Here is a 15496-nt window from a genome sequence, read left to right as displayed (position 1 = left end):
AAGGCTCATGAAATGATAATGGTAACTCTCTTTTCATTGTGTGAATTGTGTACCTTATCCTCTCACTCTCTCTTCCTTGCTGCTCTTTTTTCCTCTCCATAGCCATGTTTGTGAGAGAAGCTATAGGCTTTCTCTCCCTACAATTGGCATCATAGATTTGGCATAGGATCTTGAAATTGGTTTTCCTGGTTGAGATTTTGGAGGCAATGATGGCGAGCAATGAGGATAATCAGAGGACATTGCATCTTCTTCCTTGAGAGGCTTGCAAGCACAACTTTGACTGGGCCAGCTCACTCTTAATTTTGCTCTCAGAGATGAATCTGAGGCACAAAGGATGCCCTCCATCTCTGGTGTGCATCTTGGTGGTAGGCATGAGCGTGCAAGAACCTCAGAAGCATGGAACTGTCAACTCCTTGCATGGAGATTCCTTGTGCGAGGAGGGAGGTGCAAATTTCAGCTGCACACATAAATCCCCATGCTATGATGAGAAGGAAGGAGAGGAAGCAGAAGGTCTTGGAGGAGCCCAGGTGGCAGATGGCCGCTCCAGAGAAGTAGTAGTAGGAAAACGAGTGTTGTGAGCATGTCCCTTGCTTGTGTATTGGTAGTATGGTACGTGTCCACTTCTAATAGCTTCACCAACTACAGATTCAGCCTGGCAACACCACCTTGGGTGTTGCCATCTTTGCCAATCAAGCTCTTTCTCAAAATCACCAAGATGAGTTCAGAGATCACCTTACTCCACTCCAGCTTGCAGAAGGCTATGCTCCTTTGCAGTGGATTTGCAAGCACACGTAGCATTTGACGATGCAGACACACGTCATTCATGACGTTGCTGCAAGCGGCACTGAATAAATAGCACTTTCTTTAATTCAAGGTTTTTTAAAATCATATTTACAAAGAGGAGAATGGCCTCCTACTAAGAGCCTGCTCATGTAACAAAGGTTTCATGTCTCAAATTTTGTTATAACTACAACCAAAATGATATGTATGCCAACACATTTGGTCACAAAACCCAACAATTGTTTCACCATGTTTCTCTGTTTTTCAACATTCGTATGGGATTAGATACTATCTCGGCTACAAAAATAAGAGACTGGCAATAAGATCTTCTCGATGCAAAGCCCCAATATTCTTTATACATCACTACTCATGAGGTTAATGGATGAACCTAAACCCGAGGTTATCTAGAGCATATAAAAAACTCTAGGGTTTGGGAGTAAATAAAAAATGATGCATGATGGTGGCTCGGTAGTAGCACCAGGTTGTGAGAAAACCTAAACCTCACAGTTTACGAGTATAAAAAAAGCTCATGGTTGAGAGTAAACCTAAAACTCTGTGTGTCATGAGAGTGTGAGTCTAGTTCTAGGGGGCGTTATGGTAAAGACTATGTAAAGTTTGGCTTAAGGGGGCGATTGTTGGGGTCAGGCCAACTTGGGCACCTAGGTGTAAACCTATTGTTTTAATTTCCTTTATAAGGCTCATGAAATGATGATAATAACTCTATTTTTAGTGTGTGAATCGTGTACCTTATCCTCTCACTCTCTCTTCTATGGTGCTCTTTTTTCCTTTCCATAGCCATGTATGTGAGAGAAGATATAGGCTTTCGCTCCCTATACAGCTAGTAGTGATCTAGCGAGAGCTAATGATGCTTGTAGAGAGCAGATTCCAAGAGTCAGCAAGCAGTAAGGAGATGTGCATCTCATGCATGTGAGTGGTTTCATCCAAGATTAGACTGTCTACTTTGTTCATTGACAATGGAGAGCCTATCTGCTACCACTTGAGGCTATTGAGATGGAAGATATCATGAAGTGGGAGCAAGAAATGAAATCTAAGTATACCTCAATTATGGAAAATGAGACTTGGAAACTGAGAGACGTTTAATCCTTGCTTTGCAAATGGTTGTACAAAAAGAAGTACACAACAGAAGATCCCAAACCTAAGTACAAGGCAGATTGGTTGTTAAGGGTTTCAATCAAAAGAAAGGCATGGATTTTGATTAACTCTTTTCTCTAGTGGTCAAGATGACTACAATGTATCTCATTGCTGGAATAGTAGCCACTGAGGACATGGAATTGATCTAGATGGATACAAAGACACCATTCCTTCATGAGGATCTTGATGAGGATGTCTACATGAAACAGCTAGAGGGTTTTGAAGTCAAACCTAAGAACCCTATGAGGGAAGAACTAGTGTATAGATTTCACAAGGCATTGTAGGGCCTAAAACAAGGTTCAAGGTAGTGGTATATGAAGTTTGACAAGTACATACAATCCCAAGGGTATGAAGGGAGTCAAGAAGACCACTGCTTGTATACTCAAAAGTTGAACGATGATTCGCTTATCATCTTGATACTTTATGTCCATGATATGCTCATTTTTTGGAAAACTTAAAAACAAATTTGTCATCTTGAAGAAGTCACTTAGCAAGTAGTTTTTAATGAAAAATTTGGGAGATGCAAATCACTTTCTTGGTATGCAAATCAAGCAAGATTGGAAGCGTGCAATACTAGAGCTGTCACATGAAACGTATATCCACAAAGTCTTGCAACGTAATAATATGTAGGGGCAAGGCTACATTGAGTACCCCAATGCAGCCATATGCAAAACTTAGAAAGAACAGTACTTTTAAGTCTGCTTTTGAGAATGCAAAAATGGTCAAAGTGCCATATTCTTTAGTAGTAGGAAGTCTTATGTACGCGATGGTAGCCATGAGATTGGTCATTGCTTTTGCAATGGGAGTGGTTAGTGAATTTATGGGAAATCATGCAAGGAAGCATCGGGAAGTGGTGAAGCACATCTTGGGATATGTGAAAGGTACAATAGACAAGTGCTTACACTTTAGAAATAGTGATGCATCCATTTTGGGTTACAAGGATGTAGATTATGCGGATTGTGTGGATAGTTAAAGATCCACATCTGGTTTTGTTTTCCTATTTGCTGAAGCAGACGTTCATGGAGATCGTCTCTAGGATTGTATGGCATCTTCCACCACATAGAAAATTTATGTGGAAATTTATAAACATAGCAAAAAGGAAGCAATGTGATTGTCTTGCATAGTGGGAGATCGTGGCATTACTCAAACTCCAATGCTACATTGTGATAGTCAGAGTGGGATTGCATTAGCAAAGAACCCCATGTTTCACTCCAACTTGAAACACATAAAGAGTCCATTATCATGTGATACATGACATATTGGCTAGCAAGCGCATTGAACTAGTCAAGGTTCATATGGATGAAAACCCTGCAGATGCTCTCATGAAGAGCTTACCCTCATAGAGGTTTGCACATTTCATGGAGATGATGGGTGTTTTGTGAGGTATAAGGTCCTCAACTTAGAGATTGGGGCAACTTGATAGTTGGAATTCCTTTATTCTCAACTTCCATTCATTATGAAAATTTGAAAACATCTATTTTGACCTTTTACCGCGGTTTGGGAAGAGAGAGAGAGAGAGAGAGAGAGAGAGAGAGAGAGAGAGAGAGAGAGAGAGAGAGAGAGAGAGAGTCCAAAATGGGTTGGTCAAAGAAGATAGAGGGGAGTAGGAGGACATTCCTTTGAATTTCAAATATTACCGCGGATATTACCGCCTGCACTGCCACAAAAATTATTGCAATTATTACTAGCTATATTTTTGTGCTTATTATCAACCCTTGCTTTGGCACTCAAACATTCAAATTTGGGTATTTCCCTCTCTTTTTCTTGTGAAAAAAATAAAGAAAATTATTTGAAATTTTAAAAAAGGAACAGAAAATGATACTAAAACATGAAACAATGGCTATGTGGATAAACATGAAACTACAAAGAGGAAGCTCCATCTCAGAGTTATGCCTACACCTCCATGTAAAGCAAGCACTGTTAGAGATGAGAAGCCAAACATTGATGACATTTTTTTCCGAGGCATGGGAACTACTTTCTCGGGCTTCGCATATGCCCACAAGAGTGAGAGAGATTTTGGAGCAAACAACCTCAGTTTTTGTGGGCCAACTTTCCTTGAGCATGAACTTGCTTCAGGATGTTGCAACACCTTATACACAAACAAAGAAGACATGACATGCAAGGAAGCCTCAACATTAGTACCATGTGAATAAGTTATATAAGTTCTTATTATATAAGTTAAAATAGCTACACATATGTCCTATACATAAGGTTTTTTCAATGCTTTTTGAAAAAACCAAGATGTTGGCTTTAGAAAATTTCTTGAATCCTAGTTGTATGTTGGACCCACTGCCTATAAATCCTTGATTGGTTGGCTGGTGTTAGGTGGTCCTTTATACGGTAAGGTTCTGGTTTCCTGCTCACGACTATCATAGTCTTTGACTTTGTCGGTTTAAGGATTGTAGGCCCAACCTACTGGACTAATTATATTTATATATATATATATATAATTTCTTTCAGGATCACAAACATTTTAAGTTGACAGCTGGCATGAAAGTAAACCACGACCCGGAGAAACATACAAGCATTTTAGAAAAAATTAGATTTTACCTAAAGGACCATTCTCCAAAAGAAGCCCTAGCTGTTAGAACTAGACCTTTTCTGGCTAGATGGGCCAAATGTTGTGTTACGTATTAGCAGAAGTAATCCATGACTTACTAACAGATTTTGTCTATTGCAGATCCTTGATCTCTCGCAAGGCCTAGAACTATCTTTTGAGCCCCTCTCTGTGGCTACCTCTCTTGTCCTCATATGTATTGGCAGTTTGGATGCTTCTCAATTAATATATGATTTGGCTCTAACCTAAGATAAAAATCTATCTATCTACACATGTTGTCCTTTAATGATTGGGTAAAGATTGTGGCTACCTTGGACAAGGACTCCAAAGATGGGGTGAATATGATTTTCGAGTACATAACCCAATTGCCTATACTTTCTATACAATATCAGCAAGAGCTAGCCTTATTTTCTTCTTCTGGAGCTGAATTATCTAAATTTTTGAAAAAATTATGTGGAATCAATCCATCTTTTATCAGTACCCTTACTTCCCCAACTGTTCCTCAAACCGGTGGAATATTATGCAGAGATAGTGTAGCACTTAAGGCTGTCACGGAATTCCAAAACAATCTTTGCTCCCTAAGTGACTATAAACTTTTAGAAATGGTACCCAAAGTATCCAAGGTTTTTCCTTTCTTACCTCCTAGACAAATTGAAATTCAATCCTTTGGTGTGGACCATCAAATTTGGGTTCTACCTAACAAAGCTTTTTTGGCACCTATTCTTAGTGAAACCTGGGTGTATCTAGCTAATCTTCTTGCCACCACAATTGAGGATTGTAGATTCATAATTTTGAAAGGAGGCCAGTTCTTAGACAAAGGAGAACTCATTAAAGCCCCCTTCAACCTTCCTGATTGACCACTCCAAGTGCTTTTCTAATCCAGGTCTATACATACGTACGAAAGGGAACATGGAGTTTGCTAAAAGTAATCCTGATTTCTACACAGAATCCATTTGGAATGTTTTTCGACCATATGTTAAATGTGCTTGTAAATTTCTTGACCCCAAAGCTTCATGCGAATCCAGCATTATGTGGTTTGACCATGCTATCTGGTGTATCATCAATCATTTGGACCAGTTTTTTCCTAAAAAATTGGTGGACTTTCATCTATCCATCATTTTCTCTTGGCTAGGTGGCTAGGCTAAACAATTAGTAATTTCTCAAATTGTTTTCGGCATTTTTTGTGGGCTTATGCTAGATATCCTCAAAGAATTGAAAGCTGATGAACTAGGGATATATTTAACTACTTATGCAAATTACAAAGGTGTTAGGATTATCACCAGTCTTCTCAAGCCATGTATTGATGATGATGAATCCCCCTCACTAAAAAGACCCAACTCTCTTGCCACCCCAAATTCTTTCACCTCATTCCTGATAGCCAACTTCTCCTCTAATAAAACTAGAGGAAGTATTCGTAGCTTCACTAGGGGAAGAGGAAGGAATACCCCTATGAGACACCTTCTTGACTTATGATCACTTATGATTGTGCAGGTTGATGTTGGCCCTTGTGGAAGATTGTTTCTCACCAAAAAGACATCTTGCAAAGATTATATTTATGAACATTGTCTTTTTTAAAATGTACTTCTGGATTGTTTACACGCTAAAACACTTTTTTGTGAATGTTTTGACTTATTGTTTGGAAACCATGAGTTACTTGATAATGTTCTTATTGGTTGGAAATATCAACAACCTATTAAGAATGTGGTCTACAATAATGATTTTTTACAACACAGCATTGTGCTTGTGATAAATTTATCCCATACTACAAAGATTTTGATACTTATGGCTTGCATGTATGCACTTGTAATTTGGATCTTATTGAAAATACTAAAGTCCAGAAAATCCCTGCTAAGGGACTCAATCACATACCCACTTTTCCTAAAAACCCATATCTAGCTTTAACAGCTTACTTAGCTGTTTAACTCACCTTGTCATTACTCTCCGACCGGAGAAGACAATCCTACTGGACTTAGTTAAATTGGTTGAAAAATGTTTCTTTCAAAAGATCTCTTTTATACCTTTTCAATGGTTGTCTACTAAAAGCTCTTGGATCACACCACAACTAGCTGTTGATTTTCAAAAACTTTCACATGACTGAACTTGATAAAAGCTCCAATTGTCCCACTCTTATATGCAAAAACTTGGCTTGAAATTCAGCTCACTCTTGGATTTCTGGGAAGGAATTCACACCACTTAAGACATCTCCTTACGAGGTCACTTATAATATTTCAAAACATATAGAAAATATGGGGTATTTTATCTAAGATACCAAATTGCCAGTACTTTTTCCCACCTATAAGCTACATAAGCATAAGTTTAGATGGATATTTGATGCCTCCGATATTATTTTTCTAACATTACCAAAGATATCACCCTTTGCCTTGACCTTGTTCTTTCAGAATTTGAAAATATATGTGCCTCTAAACAAAAAACCTGCTCTAACTTTCTCCAAATACACTATAATCCTTTCTAGTTAGTAAAAAACTCCACTGTTAACCTCCTTAAACAAATTTTTCATCTCTTCACAACAGATATTACTGAGTTCTATGAGAATATACCTTTGGAAGGAGAATTAGGACTAAAAGATATTCTATCTTAGATGATTAAGCTTGCCTTCAAAAAGGCTAGGAAGAATGGTTTCTTCTACATTTCTCTCTCCAGGAAACCTATATGGATTAAAAAAACACAATCTTCTCATCCCCTACCTTCAATGATGAAAAACTATTTAGAAACATATCTTGGGTACTTAATAACTACACTATTCTCTTGGAGGACAGTGCTTTAATCAAAGCTGGGGCATTCCCATAGGATTTTCCTGCTCACCTCTAATGTGTAACCTATACTTAGCCTTCTTTGACTACAAATGGTTTCTCAAAACCGCGAGTGACAAAAGTAAGTATCATAAAATTTCACTTTTTAATCATACATACAGATATATGAATGACTTATTAAGCCTCAACAATAGAATATTCTCAGAAGAAATTAATGATGTATATCCCAACTGTTAAAAAATTGAACCAACCTTTAAATGGTTTACCATATCAATCGGCTTCTTTGCCACTACAATCCAATTCCTTAACTTTACAATTAGACTACATAACCCTTGTGTAGGAGACTATGACTAGAAGTTTACTTGGAAGAGAGACCTATTAGATATCCACCTATTGAATTCTTAAAAAAGAACACAAATCGACCACATAAAGTTTCTCTTAGTACTTGTATCACCCTCCTATACTTGATAGTATACTCCTCTTCCAATTGCTTCTTTGCATGGGAAGATATTAAGATACTTATACACAAAGTTTACCTTAATGGATTGAAAAGAACGGACATAATTAATCGAATCACGCAATCCCTTTCTCAAAATGATTGTCCTGGCTCACATTTGCCCCACACTAACCTCATTTCTCTGATTAGGTAGTAGGCCCATTCACAATGGGCCTACTATCAACCCATTGTGTATGGTGCTGGGACAGGGCAAGTACACACACACACACACACACATGTGTACTTATTTATCCAACAGTTGAATTATATAAATATAACTAAATTTTTTCACAAGGTTACCTATTTGCCTTGATCAAAACTCCTAGGTTCTACCATAAACCATCATATGGGCCGGTTTTAATTAAAAACGGAGGGGCAACCCTCTTCCTTTTTTCTTCTCATGGGTACCCACCCCTAAGATATTATGTTTAGATTGTGGCATTCATTTCTACCCTACCCTTCATGCCCTTGCTCTCTCTGTCCCCCTTGTTTGTACTACAGCACACTGCAGCCTAGTCCTAACTCTTACACACACTCTCTCTCTCTCCCTCTCGACTCCCAGTACGTGAGAAGGGGTGGCCATAGCAGCAGCTTGGGGACCTATAGCCACTGAATAATCTCATCATGTAATATGGAAGAGAAAAAATGAGACTAGGTGGTCAATTTTGGAATGGAAGTGTGTGTAGGAGACAGGAGTTCACCATGGTTTCTCTTATTCTTCAAGGTTGAGAAGAAGGTGAGTAGGGTGCAAAGAGGAGTGGTGAGAGAGGTGGGGATGATGAGTGGAGAGGTGTGTGTGAAAGAGGAAAATGGTAAAGTGGAAGAGGGAGTGTGGGTGCATAGCATGGGCAAACTGGGGTCCACCAATAAAATCATAGCTCACAGCTCGTAGCTCAAAAAAATATGAAAAAATTTGAGGCGAAAGTTCAGTCCACGAGCTACAACTTTTGTTTGTATCACCTTTTCAAATTCAGGGAGCATGTGATCTTTGAAAATTCAGCAAAACCGACTGTTTTTTTCCACTTCACAAAGTCCTTGTGAGGTCCTTCTTTGGACGATTCTTTTGAATACCTCCAAGAGTGATCCCCCCATGGTGCATGCATGTATTCCACATACCCTTGACCTTATTTGGTAGGTCTATAATTGAAGATATTGTTGAGATCATGATATAAGTGAATAGTACAACTAAGAAAATCAAATATTGAGGGGTCTAAAAATATGTACATGTCAAATATAAATAATATAGGTGGAAAAAATATAAAGGGGTCAAAATAAATCTCTCTCATTATAAGTCTACCATAAAAAGATGAATATTTTCGGTGGTCTAATTTATGAGAGTAATAGAGAATAGATGTAGGAAGAAAAAATCACAATAGTGAAAAAATATACACATAAATAGAACTAGTTTTTTTGGATTTTTGTTTGGATGGAGTTACACAAAAAATAAGAGAAGCTTGCATGAAATTATTTTTATATGGAATAAAGAGTATGCAAAATGGTAAGAAAAAATATGGTAATGGTGAGTCAATGTACATAGCATAAATAACACACCATAGGTAAAAATATTTAAATAAATACCAACATAATTATGAAAAATCCTTTTATTTAGGCCCTATATACAATGAAATATTTACACAAAAATGGGCCATAATATATTTTATTTTTTTGATTTTGTTTTTTTTTTTTTGGCTCAATTAGCACAGTGACTAGCTAGCTGAGGGTTTTTAAGAAAATATGGAGAAAGTCCCTAACTCACACATGCCTATGTACAGTGAAATGGTAGGGATAACCAAAATGTTTGAGTGATTTGATAGGGTGAGGTAGCTTACTATGGCAATTTTGGAAAGCCGAAAAACGGCTATCACTAGCTATGTAGATTAGGTATAGGGAGAGTAAAAATCGGCTAGGTCCTCAAACATTCCAACGAATCTCTTGTAGATGTCGGACGAGAGCATTCTTCCTTTGGTTGATTCATGTCCTAGGTGGACAACCATCCAGGGTGAACATCGCCTCCAGTGGACCCGAGTCTTGAGGAAGTACGTCCAAACTCTGAATTTAGGTTTCTCTATAGCTAGATTCTTGTGAGCAAGGGTAAGTACTTCTATTCGTTATTTTTAGGTATGGTCCTCTTATGGATTTAAAGGTGTTGGTCTATCTACACAAGTTCCCCCACTGATGGTAGATCTAGATTTGCAGCATGCTATAATGCGCAACAGCTTGCTGCCTATGGTCTTTCACACCAAACCACACCGTTGGGGAGTAGCCAGGAGGGACTCCATACGTCAAGACCCTTGTGGAGATGGGATCAAATTCTAATGTACCTTCCTACTGACCCACCCCCCTTCCATCGCAAGGAGCCACCCCCCTTGCATCACAAGGCTCCACATCATTCCATTTGACTCCTACTTTTCTCGAGCCTTGTTGACAGTCAACAGGTGGTCGACAAGCGTCTTGTAGTAGTGAACAACGGTGTTTGTCTCAGGATAACGAGTGTAGGTGGAGTGATAGAGGCTCCTATTGGGATGGTTATTTTGGTGGTGGAGGGGGGACAGACTCACCTATTTTGGAGCATGCCGCTCCAAACGTTGAGGACGAGGACACTGATGGGCCCATGCTAGACATGCATGAGCGATACTACAGCGTAAAGTATGGTGGTGAGGTGGACTTTTGGACTGCATAGGACCGAGCATTTTTGCACCATCTACAAATTCTTATACACTCAATGTATAGGAATTTCTTTATAAAATTCAAAGACCAAGTGCCCAATCATGACATAGCGTGTTGCATGCTCAATTTTTGAATGCCCCTCGCCAACGTTTCTCAATGAAGTGGTTGGAGGGGTATATCAAATTTTTGAGGAAAAAAATAAGCAATCAAGTTTACGACGTGCAATGGCCAACCAAATTGCAAATCCAGACAGGAGCTATCGTGGAGGCAACATGGCAGATGAAGAGTGTGTTTAATGTGAAAATTTCTGTAAAATTGTGATATTATAAATGCTCACCATGCATAAGTTATCTAAGTTTTCAGTAAATTTTATGGCCGTGTATGTTTCAAGCTTAAGTGTTGAACCATACTCCAATCATACTTCCCGTATGTGTTTGCCGTATGGAAACAACTATGGTCTTATGTTTTTCCCTATATTTTATAGGGCAAAGGCCGTTGGTGCACTCCATATGTGCCATTTGAAAGGAAGACAGTTTTTCGCATGACAAAACCCCAAGCACATGAAGTATACGAACTCCCCAACTCTGGAGTGGATGCTCGACTGCTGACTGAGGCAGATTTCACCAACAAAGATTGGTTGAAATGCTTAAAGGAGGTGCTGAAGAGGGGCAGCAAAGTAAAATCTAGAGATGTGAAGCGAGAGCTCTGGAACAGGTTTTATGTATTGTTCACATCCGTGTATCAAGAACCTCCTGGAAATTATGGTATGGAGGTGACTAAAGGATTTGCTAGAGGCTTTCTATATGAGCAATTGAAGGGACAGGTTGACTGGGCCTTGTTTTCAGAAAGTATTGTCACAAATATGGATCCAGGCAAATTACATGCAAAGAAGCAGCGATGGGTAGCTTTCCATTCCTCCTTTGCCCCTAATAGTTCGCGACGAATGACGAGGACTCCACATCATTTGGTGGAGCCCCAAGAAACTCCGATCGATACAGTGGATGATGTGCAGAAAAAGAATTTATTTGGTCCACCGTCTCTTACAGAGTTAGATATTTTTTACAACATGGTTATAAGCAAGCATTCTTTTGCATTGTTAGAGTATAATGAGGCTTTTAAGAAGCTGGAATTGCTTCAGGCTGATGTGCACCGAAATGAAGGTGTCAACCTCCTAGTGGAAAAGCTCAAAGGCCAGTTGAAAGATGCAGAGATTGCATTACTAAAGGCAGAAGGTAGCTTCAATGCTGTGGATGCAATGAAGGTGGAGCAGCTTAAAAATACTGTCGGCAGGTTGTCGCTAACACTCCAGACATTTCAAGTGGTATTTGAGGAGAAGGAACCACTTGATGCTATGGATAATGCTCTAAAGGAGAGAGATTTTACACAGGAACTGTATGAGTGTGCACAGGCGCGGATGGATTTTGTGAATACCATGCAGGTCAAAAGAAGTACAGTTTTGTTATCTGCACCTCCTGCAAAAGTTTCACCTGTGGATATGGGCACCTTGCCTTTGGACAAAGTTTGCAGTGCTTGTGGGTTGACGATGCACTTGGCATGTTTTTGCTGCCCTGCAATCATGCCTTTCACATGTACTGTTTTGGCCATCTTGTTGCAAGCAAAGAAACATGCATGGAGATGGGATGCATGCAGCCTATTTCACATACCATGCGGTCTTTGGTGATCCTCGATAGTACGAATGCCAATTTCCAAGGAGTGCAATCGACACCAAACCCTCATCAGTGCCCTTAAGCATGGACCATGGTATACACCCTGCTGCATTTTGTAGCATTGAGCTTAAATTTATCTGTTTTTTTGTGTTTCTGTTATCAAGGGAACCATGCTAATTGTAGCTACTAATACAAGACTGGTAGCTACTAGTACAATACTGGTAGCTACCACTCTCATAGTGGCAGCTATCATGCTAATCCTGGTACAACGAGCTACCAATATGGCTGTGGCTACCATTCTTCCATGAGCTACTATTCTCCCATGGAAGTCTTGCTGGTGGCAAGGTAGCTACCATTCTTCCATTAGCTACTATTTCACCATGGAACTTCTTCTGGTGACAAAGAAGTTCTCACTATCAACCCTGGTAGCTACCATTGTAATAGTGGTAGCTACCATTCTGCCATGAGCTGCCATTCTACCAAGGAGGTCCTGCAATTGACAAGGTGACTACCAGGATTACATTGGTAGCTGCCATTCTGCCAAGGAAGTCCTGCAAGTGACAAGGTGGCTACCAAGATTGCATTGGTAGCTAACATTCTACCATGAGCTGCCATTCTGCCAAGGAAGTCCTGCAAGTGACAAGGTAGCTACTAGGATAACATTGGGAGCTACCATGATAGCATCTGTAGCTACCATGATGGCAGGGGGCAAGGTAGCTACTAGGATAGCATTTGGTAGTACTGGTAGCTTATTAGTGCTTGCCTGGTAGCTTCTATTGTCATGCTGACCCTGCATGTAACTTGAAAACTTGTTAGATTAATTTCTTATTGTGAAGAACAGAATTCAAGGTGTTGGTACATGCTGAGAAGGAAGATGTTTTAGATAAAGGTTGTTCCAGGCTTTTATTCTGTTAACCACCACTGTTAGATTGCTTACTACTAGGATAGCATTGGTGGCCCCTATGTCATCTTGGTAGCTCTCAGTCAGCCAGCTACCACGATGGCATTGGTAGCTACCGGGATAGTGCTGGTAGCTATTAGTGCTTTCCTGGTAGCTTCCACTATCATGCCTGGTAGCTTCCACTGTCATGCTGTAGCTACATGTAACTTGAAACAGCAAGTTCTTAATTCCTTAATACTTTTCATAACTGCAGAGGCTAAGCCAGAGACTACAGTTGAGAAGGAAGGTGTGTTAGAGAAGTATAGTCTTGAGAATGGAGATCAAGTAGAAAATGCTCCTTCATCAATGAAGGACAATGAAGTGTCATCCAGAGACACCAGTCCCTCCATCCTGCAGACCATACAAATGATGCAAAGGGAAAGAAAGAGAAAGATGACAGGTGTTAGTTTTGGTTTTGTTTTTTCCTAAAGGTAGATAATATTGTTTAATAAGCTTCATTCTTGTTGATTGTTTCTTCTCTCTTGCAGATGGAGCTGCCAAAAAGCCTATAGAGGATGCAAAAGGGCAAACAAAGACATCAAAGGACCAATTATCCATAGAGACTGGAGAAAATAGTAACATGGAATCTGGAAGAAAAGGTGCTACAACAACCAGAGTCAGAAAAAGACTCCAAACATAGTCTCGATTTTTGCTTTGTAACCTATCCCCATTTTTTGGCTCTTTTTCATGTCGCTGTTTTTGGCTTTGTAACAATTCTCCATTTCCTACGAATTAAGAAAGCCAATCAAAAAATTTTGTCCTGTCCATCATTGTTGTTTATCTCATTAATGTTTTTATGTTCAGATGCTGCCACTAGCAACATTGACAATCTTGATCACATAATAAGTATGATAACACAGTCTACTATGAAAGACCCTCCTGATGTAGATGGTTCATTTAGAGTTGAGGGCCAAGTCCCATGTGCTAGCAACAGTGATGACCAAGAGGATAAAAACATGGAGTTTTTTGTCCTTAGTACAGGTGAGGACACGGAGATTATCATGAAAAAGTCTGAACCAGGAAGGGAAAATGGTGATGTATCTATGGATGCAGGTGGTGATGCAAGTTGTGCAGTTGGTGCAGGTGATGACACAGAGATTACAATTGATAAGTTTGAACCACCTCCGGAAGATGGTGACGCATCTGTGGATGCAGGTGGTGCAATTGGTGCAAGCAGTGCAGGTGAAGACACATACATTATCATTGAAAAGTTTGAATCACCTTGGGAAGATGGTGATGCATCTGTGGATGCAGGTGGTGAAGAAAGTTGTGCAGGTGGGACAATTGGTGCAGGTGAGGACATAGAGATTACCAATGAAAAGTCTGAACCACCTCAGGAAGATGGTGATGCATCTGTGGATGCAGGTGGTGATGCAGTTGTGCAATTGGTGCAGGTGGTACAGAATATGTAAGGTACGATGATGGGATGGTGTCTCGGCAAAGGGAGGATGGAGGAGGTGCAGGTGGTGTTGCAGATTATGTTAGGAACGATGATGGGATGGTGTCTTGTCCATGGGAGGATCCTGGGAACATATTGTTTGAGAGTAAGCCAGCTCTAATTCTTGATATTAATGGTGTCCTACTGACTTCATTAGACAAGAGGTACCATTCATGAAAGCCTGCCTACTGGAATGATCTAGAAATTGTAGACATAGCAGGGGTGTTTGCTAGGTATAAAAGGGATGCACCTGCATTCTTGGACTGGTGCCTTGTGCAATTTGATGTATTTGTGTGGACCTACTGCATGAAAACTAAAGTAGAAAACCTGTTGAGTGCCTGCTTTCTTGATCAGTTTCCCTAATTCAAGGAAATTCTTGCACATCAGGATTGTGTAAGAGATGCTAGATTCAAGATAACTGGTGGAAAGCTTGTATTTTACAAGAAGCTAAGTGACTTCTGGGAGAAAAGAGGTCAGTACACTGCTACGCCCACAATTCTAGTGGATGACACACAATACAAGCAGCTGTGGAATCCTCTAGACACTTTTTGCATTGTGAAGAATATGGAAAATTAGAATCCCACTGAGATTCAAGGATATCTTACAATAGCTGTAAGATCTTGGCTCATGGCTTGGCTTTGTGCGGAAGATCGCCTCAAGTATGCCAAGGACTGTGCACTACCAAGAGCGATCAATAACCTGAGCATTAGGATCTCAAAGCAGTGGAATCTAGAGTATTACAGCTAGATATATTATCCTGACATGTAGCCATGATAAGCGATGTAAACAGTCAACCATTTACTGACTTATGGAGTACTTTGCTCACTTGTAATGATGACACAATGTAGTAAAGCAGCTTTCCAATGCTCAATGTAGTAAAACAGCTTTTGTTAACTTGTACACTTGTTTATGTTTTCACATTGTTCATCACTGCACCTCCACAATTGCACAATTACAAGTACTTAACACAGCTTCCGATACCAGGAAATGTTAAGGGAAGCTACCAGTCTGCATAGTAGCTACCCTTG

At 39.7% G+C, this 15496-nt stretch overlaps 1 pseudogene; it reads left to right on the top strand.

Annotated features, from left to right (window-relative positions):
• The first annotated feature begins 14031 nt into the window (after nt 1-14031).
• On the top strand, nt 14032-15215 carry LOC147424743 (uncharacterized; annotated as a pseudogene).
• Nucleotides 15216-15496: the final 281 nt, after the last annotated feature.

This window comes from Adiantum capillus-veneris, chromosome 25 (genome assembly GCF_014529385.1).
Source record: "Adiantum capillus-veneris isolate H3 chromosome 25, ASM1452938v2, whole genome shotgun sequence".
NCBI lineage: Eukaryota > Viridiplantae > Streptophyta > Polypodiopsida > Polypodiales > Pteridaceae > Adiantum > Adiantum capillus-veneris.
This window is presented reverse-complemented; position numbering and strand designations above follow the sequence as displayed.